A 12,242-nucleotide genomic window follows, 5' to 3' on the forward strand; every position below is an offset into this window, starting at 1 on the left:
TTTTCTGAAAATAGATTCAGGTTTAGTTCACTTCTAATCCTGTGGGGTTTTTTTTTTTTTGCAGTGAACACCTAACAGAAAAATGTGTTAAGCAATTCTTTTTCCTCGTCAGCCTCCACATCATCCTCTCTTCAGACTCACAATGCAACTTTTGCACTACTTAACATCTTTAAACAGATTTGTCCCTTCCTTTTAAGGTATTTTCTATTTTATCATCCATCTGCATATTCACTCTCCTACTTTCCCAGCTTCTCTTACCTTTTTCAGATATTGCCTGTCTTCCTCTTTCTGCAATCTCTTGTAGTTTATGAACTCTAACCTTTTTTCCTTACCTTTTCAGCTACTTCTTTAGAAAACCGATCGAGGTCTCTTTTTCCTTTATTTACCTTTCTAAGAAAAAAATTTAGCTGCCTTTACAATATCTGGTTTTAATTTTACCCACTGCTCTACTTCCCTTAGATTTCCCCATCAGCTGACACCTTGAGGTACTCCATTTTAAGAAGATTAATAATTCTTACTTTAGAATGAGCCATCACCACTTGTGCTCTACTGCTGGACCACACCATTCGGTGATCACTGGATCCCAGATGATCATCCAATACATTAGACAGACTCTCCCCATTGTTAAGCACCAGGTCCAATATCATTCCCTCCCATGTGAGATCTGAAATCAATTATGGAAAACCTCTCTGCAGAGAATCCAGATCTCCCTGCTTCCAGTAGACACTGCAGCCAGGATGTCCCAACCAACATTTGACAATTAAAATCACCTAGTAATAGCACCTCCCATTTTATAGCAATTTTGTGAATATCCTCCATTAAATCTAATTCTTCTGTCTGATGGAGATCTGTATAGTATATTAATGTAAGTTGCTGATCCAATTCCTCTTTCCAGATTAACCCATATCTTTCTTGCCTTGTAAGCCTGGCAGTTCTGTTGCTTTAATTTTCTTTATATATAGTGCCATGTTGCTTCCCTTGAATAGACAGTAGCCCAGGCATGATTTCCCACTATATCCAAGTCAGCCTCTTCCATGACTGCCTCGAGATACGGGACTTTATTTCCCATACTATGAGCATTAGTGTACATAGCTTTCCAGATATATAAATGGGAAAAAAGGGCAAGTATTAAGTATTCTGGTTCAAAATCCACCAAGAACAAGATACAAAGATGAAATAACTACACAATTACCACATTTGTCCATAATATTTTAATACCTTTTTCATTTTAAATACTGGTTTTAAATTTGCAATTGCAACATGGAAGATTCAACTTCTTATAATTTTAATTTGAGCATTATCAGGATTGTACTGTAAAGCTATTATAGGACAGTTATCACAGTCTACACACGTTTAAGGTACTTGAAAATACAATTCACGTCTGAGTCGGTAAATGAACAATGGCAATCCGAATACAGCTTTGTCTGTACAACTGCTGACAAAAATATTGGTGAAAGATCTATATAGAATTTATTAAGTTTGAAGGGAATCGGCACCACTTCATACACAGACTAGCTCTGCCCAACCAACTGCTAAGGTTCAGGGAATGACTTAATCTCCGCATAAATGCAGAGAATGAGTCAATTCCAAATGGGCATGGTTTTAAAGCTTAAAATAAGAATTACACCCATTTTTTGAAATTGTCTTTTTTGCTTGTGGTAGCAGTCAATAGTGCACTCCTAATGTTGGAGAATTGGTAGCTAACAGGCTAATGGAGGTGAACATAGGTCCAAAGAATGGTGAATGCTGACTACTTTCAATCTAAGATTGACTTCACATTCACAGGAAGAAACCAATTTTATTTAGGGACAGAGCAGCTCCTCAGCTGTGGTACCCAACCAATTACTACATTATGGAGAGAACAATCTTTGCTAACAGTTCAAGACAGACTAGTGTAAACCATACAAAGATGAAGGGTGACAATATTAATTTTATCTTCCATAAAGATCATACTGGATATTTACTAAGGATTGACATGTTCTGAGATAAATCATGAAAACATCAATCTACATAACTAAAAATCAGAATTCTCTATAATGCTGCAAAATTTTCTCTCAATCTCATAATTCTGTTTTTGGCAGAGCTAGTTTATAGTGAAGTCCAAGTGCTTTAATCTAAAAGTAAAACATTCTTTACAAATAATTTCTTTAGTGTAATAATTTTATTTACAGAATTGCAAAAGTACATCACATTTAGTGCAAATGCAACCGATATTAAGATTTATATACTGCTTTGTAAACTTCCCATACCCTTTGTAAAATAAAGTTGTCCAATTCAATTAAGAAACAATTACTTGCCTGTGTTCATGATAGTTACCAAAATGGCAAATAAAAAAGTAAAACATTCATCTTCTGGGTTTGTCAGCAATTTAAGTTCCCATCGGTGGCTATGGGGAATGGACCATTGTTTGTTTAGCTGATTGTAAAAGATCAAAAGACATCTGAGTGCAAGAAAATAAAATTATCGTAATGTAAAATGTTCACTGTATAGTAAACAATTTTCTCATTGTATTTGCCATACTAGCTTTACTCGAGGCACTTTTCCAGATATTCAAATCCAGAACAGATATTTTCTGCAATAAGGCATTTTTCATGCACATCATTTGGAGAAAAGCAAAGTATATATATAAAGACATTTTTGGACACATGAAATCTGCATGTGTGTAAACATTTTAGATTAGTATGTATGCCTCACTGATACAGAATACTTACTAGAAAGCAAGTCACAGTCAGGATTAGGTTGCTGATATACATTTAATCCAGTCATATTTTGGTCTTATTTTGTCCTCAGGCACCTGTGCTTAGGTCCAAGATATATTCTTGCCTTATAGTACACAACTTTCAGGTACTGGTTTGTATACTGGACAGGTACAAGAAGTCAGTGAAGCACTCAGTAACCTCAAATTGTAATGACACATACAAGTGTTGGCTACTCAAGTGATTATTAGTCTCTGCTCCCTGGCGGCTGCTTACCAAAATGAACAGGAGGCCAGGTTTCATCACAACAACAAAGGGGAACTTTTCAATCCTTCTGGATTCTTTTATAGCTCTATGTCCATTTCCGAGAAAGATGTTCATAGGAAATATGACTCAGATTTTCCTTGTTACCCTCCCAGCACTGCCTTTTTTTTTTTTTGTAAGGGCAAATCAGAAATATATGTGTACTAAACGAACAATGCATGGTCTACTTGCAGACTGGGAATGTTCTGTGAAGTCCACTCTGGTCTTCAGAATGATTATAGTGCATCTCATTTCAGGAATACGTGACGAGTCTGTTTATCCTGAACATTGTGTCAGAAAGCAGCCCTCATTCACAGTGTAGACAAACTTGTTTCCACTTTCAGACAGTCTCTTACCAGCTAATAGAATGTACCTTGAAATTTCTGGATTATGGTTTGGAACACAAATTCGGTAGCACACAACTAAAAAATGCAATAGAAATATAAAGATTTCTGGGGGAAAAATAAAGCTATTCACGCTTTCCCTCCATCAGAACTGTAGGTCTTCATAGGAGTGCAGCAAGAGAAAAAGGCAAAGTCAGAAGTTATTGACAGCCCTCAGTTATTACTTAGAGATGTTTTACAAAACAAATGATCCATTTTAGAAACCAGCAACAGGAAAGCAATGGAATCAATGATTATACAAAGCAACACAAAACAGAAAATATATATATAAACAAATTCCCTCCAAAAAACCATACTGCAGATCTGGAAATAAAACCCTGCTCCTTTATCATATATTTTGCAAATGATTAGCTCATCTCTTAGATTTGCACTGAGGTCTTGTGTTTTCATATATGCACAAAGAAAGGAACCATTTGGAGCAGTCTTTTGTGCAGGTCTGCAGTAAATAACCAATTTGTAAATCTTATAAAATTAAAGCATTAACCCACAGTTTGTGATTCAAAGTTGTATATTTTCTCACTTCCTCTACAGCAAGCAAATAAAAATACAGCCATGTACTGTACATTTCTCAATACAGGTATTTATAATTGCACACTGATTCAGCAAGAAGAGCTAGCAAAATACATCTAGTGTTGGGTGTTTAACTTGGTGGTTATTCACTTCAGGACCCAAGGCCTGGGGCTTGTGCCATAGGAAAGGCTGTAGATCCTATGTTCCAGCTTGGAGCTTTCCCCTCTGGTTTATTCTTCCAACGTGGAATGTTCACACAGCCTTGTTTTCTGTCACTGTCAAAAGCATAGAAGGGACACAGCACAAAACCAGTTTTAGACACTGAAAGGAGGAAAAGCATTACAGGATTCAAGGGTTGGAACAAACTTGCTCAGCATCATCTTAAATAATGCAGTAACTTTCTCGTTCCTTCAACTGCCTTCTTGGTTTATTGATGGGGACAGTTTTGTAACTTGGCTTGTGTCTTAAAATATAGCCATCACTAACCAAGGACTGGATTTGGAAAACTTCCAGCGATATCTAGTAGGTTCAGACATTTATTTCAAAATGAGTATACAATGCATGCCGTTTGCCAGTATAGAAAAAAGCACTATTAAAGCACAACTTTCTTCATCAGTCTCCTAAGAATCCAATTCAGTAACAGCATTCTCTGATACAGTATATCCCAGAGGAAACATCCCCAAGTTGTAAGAGCTCACTGAAGCAGGTGCTTATTTTTTGGTAACATTCACAAGAGCAATCTCAACATCATGGATCATCATGAATCTAGTTTTATACTTTTGAAATCTGTGCGCTAAGGTGCACACCTACCACAGTATTAAGGATCCCTTTTCAGAAAGTTCAGCACAAACGTTAAGCCTTGTGAAAGATATAAATTAATTTGAATTAGGAGAGAAGCTGTTTTGTTTATATTATTGATTTGGATTCTTTGGAGTGGGGACTTTGTAGTGCTATTTGAAAAAGTCATTTTTCCCTTATGTAAGTCATTTCCTTAAAACTGCCAAAGTCCATTAGCTCCTCTTCCTGAATATTAATTACATTCTGAGAAACATGGAAATGAAAAATTGACTGGATTACAGAGCTAGAGACAAAGAAGTCCACTGTTTGTTTCAAGTGAATAACCAAAACTAAGCTGGTTTCCAGAAGTATTTTGGATCTCTCTAATTAAAAATTTAAATATATGTCTTAACATCCAGAGTGTGTAAACTTCTTAAAAAAAAAAAAAAAAAAAAAAAAGCAGAGCTATACTATACTACATAAATAGTATTCTCTAGCTGAGGGTTGTCTTCAATTAAAAAAGCAAAACATGACAACAGCTGTCACTGGACAAGAAACATGGTTTTGTTGATAAGACTTTTTTTTCATATTTTTTTTTAAAACACTGTCAAAAGGAAGAAAACCCTAAACCATAACAACGGGTCCTAGAAAAGGAGAAGTTGAGCTCTAGCCCTCAAAAAGACCAGGGAGGATGGACAGTCGCAACCTATGAAAGACTATGTCCAACAAAATGATGGGAAAATATGGACTGAACTTCACACTGCAGCCTTGCAATGTCTGCAAGGGAGGTAGACTTTACATTGGCAATCGATGTTACCATGGCCCTTGGCATGCCCCTCTAAGGCCAGTCTTGCCCAGGCATAACTGGAGGAGATGTAGTTTACTATTAAATTAAAAACAGAGCATTTTGTCACTGCAATGCCAGGACCATGGAAAGCAAAAGAAATAAAAAAAAAAAATAAATGGGTGGATTTTTAAGAGCTTCAGTCCATTCCATATAGAAGGCAGCAGCTCGTTTGCAATCCGAATTACAGTTGCTTCACTCATATCTTCTCAGGATGACTGACCAATTAAAGGGGAAGTCAGATGCTACCTTAAGGCTGGAACTTAGGGTGGTGCTTTGCATGCAACCTATGATGATAAAATCTAATATAAGGTGGATAAAGCAAAGTTGCTTACCTGTAACATGTGTTCTCCAAGGACAGCAGGATATTAGTCCTCACACATGGGTGACATCAGATGGAGCCTGGCACGGAAAACTTTTGTCAAAGTTTCTAAAAACTTTGACTGGCACACTGAGCATGCCCAGCATGCTGCTAACCACGTGTCCACACGGGGGGGGGGGGCCCTCTTCAGTCCAACAGAGTTCGCGAAAAAGGAAATAAATCCAAGAGAAACCCAACTCTGCGGGGCGGTGGGCGGGTTTTGTGAGGACTAACATCCTGTTGTCCTTGGAGAACACCTGTTACAGGTAAGCAACTCTGCTTTCTCCAAGGACAAGCAGAATGAGAGTCCTCACACATGGGTGATTAAGTAGCTTCAGGCCGCTCCGAATATGTGCCGTAAAGAACTGGTACCAACGTGCACAACGGGAGCGGTAACAATGTCAGGAGCAGACCTGCACCCAAGGACAGGGCCCAAATAGGGAGAGTTGAGTTTTTATGGATGAGAGATTATGGAGAATGGACTGTCTGAATAGACAGTCCTGCCTGCCGTCCTTGTCCAGGCAATAATGTGAGGGGGAACATGTGGAGGGAACTCCAGGTTGCCACTCTGCAAATCTCTTGAATGGGAACTACACGCAAGTGAGCCACCGAGACTGACATGGCTCATACAGAGTGGGCTTTGATGTGACCATCAAGCTGCAAGCCTGCCTGCATGTTGCAGAAGCAATGAAGTCCGCTAGCCAATGGGATAGGGTCTGTTTGGATACCGCGATTCCTAACCTGTTTTTGTCAAAGGAGACAAAAAGTTGAATGGAGACGTAGTAGGGCGATGTCCGTTCCAAGTAAAAGGCAAGTGCCCTCTTGCATCCAGTGTGTGTAGAGCATGCTCACCATGGTGAGCATGAAGCCTTGGGAAAAAAAGAAGGCAACACAAAGACTGGTTGAGATGGAACTCTGAAACCACCTTGGGGAGGAACTTCGGGTGTGTTTGCAGAACCACCTTGTCATGAAAAAACTTTGTATAAGGTGGGGACGACATGAGAGCTTGTAGTTCACTGACTCTGCGAGCCGATGTAATCACGACCAAGATGACAACTTTCCAGGAAAAGTATATCAGGTTGCAAGATGGCAGTGGTTCAAACGGAGGTTTCATGAGCTGCGAGAGGACCATGTTGAGGTCCCAGGAAACTGATGGAGGGCGAGTAGGAGGCTTTAGCTGCAATAAGCCTCTCATGAATCGACCCACGAGAGGATGGGAAGAAATTGCAACATCATCTGCACCCCGATGGTATGGCCTGATGGCACAGATGAATTCTTACTGAAGTGGTCTGCAGACAAGATTCGGAGAGGAACAGGTAGTCCAAGAGTGAGGGAGGGGAGCAAGAAAAAGGGTCCAGACCACATTCCTCACACCAAGATGAAAATCTTTTCCACTTTAGATTGTAGGATTTTCTAGTGGATTGTTTTCTGGACACTAGAATACATGATACCCCCTCCAAAAGGCAAAGGGCCTGCACAGTAACCCAGTCAATATCCAAGCCATGAGGGTCAAGGCCTGCAGGTTGGGGTGGCTGAGCCTGCCCTGGTCCTGGGTGATTAGGTCCGGAGCCATTCCAAGTTGGAATGGAGTGCACGAGGCTAGGTTCCAGATGGTCGAAAACCAGAAGTGATGGGGCCAGTAGGGGGCGATCAGGATCATGGAGCCCTAATCCTGTTGCAACTTCTGGAGTGTTTTTGATATGAGAGGAAGGGGAGGATAAGCGTACAGCAACTCGTTGCCGCAGTGAATCAAAAAAGCATCACCAGTGATCTGCTGCTCTTCTGACCAGAGAGCAGAAGTGGTATATTTTCCTGTTCTTCAAGGAGGCGAAGAGGTCTATGTCCGGGGTCCCCCAGAACCGAAACATCTGGTTCGCTACCTCTTGATTGAGGGACCATTTGTGAGGCCAGATTGCTTGTCTCAAGGCATCTGCTAGGGTGTTGCCCACCCCTGGGAGGTACACTGCCCTGAGGGTGATGCCGTTGTTGATGGTCCACAACCAAATGTGGACCGCCTGATGGAGGGTGAAGGATCCCATTCCCCCCTATTTGTTCAGATACTACAAGGCTACCAGGTTGCTGGTTTGCACCAGAACCACCTTGTTGAGGAGTTGCTCTCGGAACACCTGTAGGACGTACTGAATTGCTCACAGCTCCAAAAGGTTGATCTGGAGCTCCAAAAGGTTGATCCAAAGCCCATGTGCTCCCCACCCCGTCCCCATCTGGGATACATTGGTGGTGAGGATAGCTTGGGGTTGAGGGCTCCAAAAAGGCATCCCCACTCCAGACTGGAGGGGGTTGCCCACCACTAGAGAGACTGCTGCAACAGTGTCGTGACCAGAACATGATCACGCAGGTCCTGAGTAGCCTGACACCACTGGGAACGCAATGTCCACAGGGCTCTGTGTATGTGCAGCCGAGCTAGGGGGTTGACATGCACAGTCGCTACCATTGGCCCAACAAGTGAAGGAACTGGTGTGCCGAGACATGTGAGCAGTCAGATCTGTTGAGCGAGAGCGGCGAGGGTCTCTGCCTTGTCTCAAGGCAGAACAGCTTTTGCCTGGACAGTGTCCAGTTGAGTTCCAGTGAAGTCCAGTTGCAAAGAGGGCTGGAGGTGGGATTTTGGGTAGTTGATCAGGAATCCCAAGGTCTCCAGAATTTGGATGGTGGTGCGTATGGCATCCTGTGCTCCCTGTCAGGAGTTGCTCAACAAGCCAATTGTCGAGGAATGGGAAAATGTGAATCCTCCGCCTTTGAAGATGGGCTCAGACAACATCCAGACATTTGATGAAGACATGGGGCGCGGATGCCAAGCTAAAGGGCAGAACTCTATACTGACAGTGGTTCCTGTCGACTAGGAATCTAGGTACTGCCGATCCCTCTGAAAGATGGGTATATGGGTGTACGCATCTTTTAGATTGAGGGAACAGAGCTAGTCTCCCACTTTGAGAAGGGGGATCAGTGTGCCTAGCGAAACTATTTTGAACTTTTCCTTTACCAGAAAATGGTTTAAGGCTCTCAAGTCCAGAATGGGTCAGAGGCCCCCTGTTTTCTTGAGGATTAGGAAATACCTGGAACAGAACCCTTCTCCCTGCTGACTGGATAAAACGGGTTTGACCGCTTGAGCCAGTACGAGGGCGGAGAGCTCTATCCAAAGTATCTGCAAATCCCCCGCTGCTCTCCAAGGACACAGAGGTGAGTGGGGGAAGTCACTAGAACTGCAACTGGTAACTTTGACGCACGATGGACAGGACCCAAAAGTCCGATGTAATCGAGGTCCATTGATCTGTGAACAGCTGGAGCCAACCCCCAACTGGGGGGACGGCATACTGAGGAGGAGGTTGGCTCATGCTCTCTGACCGCCAGTCAAAACCTTGTGGTGGGGTTCTGCGGCGGGACTTTAGCTACTCGTGGGGTTCGAGGCTGCCTCGGCCTCACTGGCAGGAGGGCATTGGGCTCTGGACCTCTGTGCTTGTGGGTAGTATTTGTGGGGCTGATAAAAAAAAGCTGCTTTGGGTATTGCTGAGGGCGCTTCTTGGGTGGCTGAGTGCCAGAGGAACTGGCTGACAGTTGCTGAAGGGTCTCCTGATAGTCCTTCAGTTGTGTCACCGCCTCTAATTCTGTCAGATTGTCCCCTGAACATGGCAAATCAGCTAGGTGGTTCCTGGATTTCAGGGCGAAGTTCAGAGGCGTGCAGCCATGCGGTCCGCTGAGCCCCAATGCCTGCCACAGCGGGTCTCATGGCTATCTTGAAGATGTCATAGGCACAGCCGACTTGTCACACTCAAAACCCTGTTGAACGACCTTTTGGAATTCCTCCTGGAATTGAAGTGGCAGGAGCTCACTGAACTCCTGGGGCCTACTTCCACAGGTTTCTGGAGTACTGATCCATGTATAGCTGGTAACAAGCAATGCAGGCTGTCAAAATTGCACCCTGAAAAATACAGCGACCCAGAGCATCAAGGGCCCTATGCTCTCGCCCCGGGGGAGCTGATGCATGGGTGCGGATCCTCTTTGCCTTCTTCAAGGTGGATTCTACCTCTACTGATTGGTGGGGGAACTGACTGGTTGGACCAGGTAAATGGAGTCAGTCTTATGGTTCACAGGAGGTACGGTTATGGGATGCTCCCAAAGGCAGGCCACCAAGTCTCTGAAAATGTCGTGGACCGGTACTGCCACAATCTCTTTCACGGCATCCATGAATTTCAGAATCTCGAGCATTTTTTGCCTAGAGTCTTGTTCAGTTAAAAGTTGGAAAGGCACTGATTCTGCCATGGGCCTTCACAAACCCCATGAAGGAGAGATCCTTTGGGGGGAGATGTTTGCCATTCCTCCAGAGGAGAAGGCTCAGAGGGAAGATCCTCCGATTCCTCAGTGGAGGTTATGGTCTCCTCCCCTTTCCAGGGATCATAAGGGACTTCTCCCTCACTGTGATCCCCCAGGGATGCGAGGGCTGGGAGACCCAGCTGCATCCGGGGTGTGGGCCTCAAGGGAACCGAGAAAGGCACTGGAGGCAATGATGGGTGTCTAGGTCACAGGAGTGCCGATGGATCCACTGGCGTCGGCGGGACCGGTGGAACTGATCCAGAAGGCCCTGGGAGAGCTGGAAGGTGGCGAAGCACCAAGCATCTCCAAGCCGCCATCAAATCTGATGGCCCTTCCTCCTCAGAGGAGTCGCTCACTGGTATGGGGGCCAATGGCGGTTGCAGCAGTGCTCCCTTCGGCTGCAAAGAGGCTTGGGGCACCGGAGCTGGCTGCATTGGTAAAGCACCGAGCAGCTATCGAGCCACTCCAGTAAGGGCACAAGCACCAGAGGAGTAAGCTCTTGCAGCGTGGCGGTCCCAGTGGAACCGGAGGCTCGAAACCCTGCAGGGCCCTGCCAACCGCCAACTGTATGCGCCTAACTCCTCCTCAAAAGCAGCCAATGACAAGACTGTATGAGAAGGAGGGGGTGGAACTGGGACATCCCCCAGAGAGCTGGGGGGCACTAAAACCTCCACTGGTTTAGGTGGAGGCCATCGAGAGGATTCAGCGGGACCAGAAGGAACAGTTTACTCTGCCCAGGACTGTTCTGGAGGAGGCACCAATGTAAATGTCTGTCTGTGGTCTGGCTTTGATAACGATGAGCAGTTACTATGTTTTTGATTGCTCTGTTGTCACCATGATTTCTTCCCGGGACAGAGGGAGACAGAGAGGAACCCATCTGGGAATGCGATGACAGAGACTGCAGTTGCTCTTCTGCTCCCAAATCGGGTCTGGGGAGCAGTTGCGGTGGTGACCCTGATAGAGTTGAAATCTGAACCTCCTTACTGAGAGGGGTGGAGGTTCCCAATGCCGATGAGGGATCCAGTCCTTTGGATCTGAACAATTTCTCCATCTTATCGAGACATGCCTGACATGGGGGTCATCTGGGCACAAAGGTTGCAACCGCGGACATCATGGGACGCCCCCAGGCAAAGGACATAGACCTTGTGGGGGCTTGTGATGGACAGTCCGGGGGCATTGGGGGAAGCCGGTTGACACCATCGGAAAAAGTACATGGTGCACAATTGATAGTCGGCGGCCGCTGGGAGATGGAATTGGCGGCGATCGACCTTGACGAAGCACAAAACATACCAGAATGCGGAGAAAGGAACCGATAAAAAAAAAAAAAATCAAAAAAAAATCAGAGGGACCCTATGCAACGTGGTGAAGCAAAAATGTTAGAAAAAGTTGTGAAAAAAGCGCGAGCTCACAAACAGTGAGGCAGCAGCTTCACGGAAAGGAAGAGAATGAAGAGGGATCCTGCGAGGACATGTGATTAATGCATGCTGGGCATGTTCAGTGTGCGAATCAAATTCTCTAGAAACTTTGACAAAAGTTTTCTGTGCCGGGCTCCATCCGATAACTTAGTGCTTAACCATTTGTTTAAAAATAATATTGATTAAGGAAAAGGTTTGAATACTATGAAAATATAATGAAATATAAAAATATTAGATTGACAAATTTTCCAGATTGAAGGGAAATTATGTGTTTGAATGTTTATTGATTCCCAAAGAGGCTTTATTCAAAAGTACATTATCTTCCATGTCAAGATATGACCAACTCTAATAATCCTGAAGATGTGGTTTCTGAATTTGTCTCTGGACCTGAATACAGATGCCTATCAAGTAGTTGCTAAAAAAAATTATTGGTGATATTCCTTCCTGAAATAGATCAAGACTGGTTTCTTAGAATATTCTATACCAAAACAGAATTTGTTTCTAGATGGGAAAATTCAAATTTATTCTGTTTCAAGAGTTACAGTTGAGACTGTAAAAATTTTTTTTAATTTAAAATCTTATGTTTAGAAGAGTCACGTGATGCAG

The 12,242-nt window shown here is 43.6% G+C and overlaps 1 protein-coding gene across 2 annotated transcripts in view; it reads right to left on the reverse strand.

Annotated features, from left to right (window-relative positions):
- Positions 1–3,091: 3,091 nt before the first annotated feature.
- Positions 3,092–12,242, reverse strand: part of CERT1 (ceramide transporter 1) — a 372,368-nt gene continuing 363,217 nt past the window's right edge. For both annotated transcript variants that reach the window (XM_029575160.1, XM_029575169.1), the window contains one exon: positions 3,092–4,188. The gene's annotated coding sequence lies outside the window, so the exon portion shown is untranslated. The remainder of the gene's footprint in view (positions 4,189–12,242) is intronic.

This window comes from Rhinatrema bivittatum, chromosome 1, assembly GCF_901001135.1.
Source record: "Rhinatrema bivittatum chromosome 1, aRhiBiv1.1, whole genome shotgun sequence".
Taxonomy (NCBI): Eukaryota; Metazoa; Chordata; class Amphibia; order Gymnophiona; family Rhinatrematidae; genus Rhinatrema; species Rhinatrema bivittatum.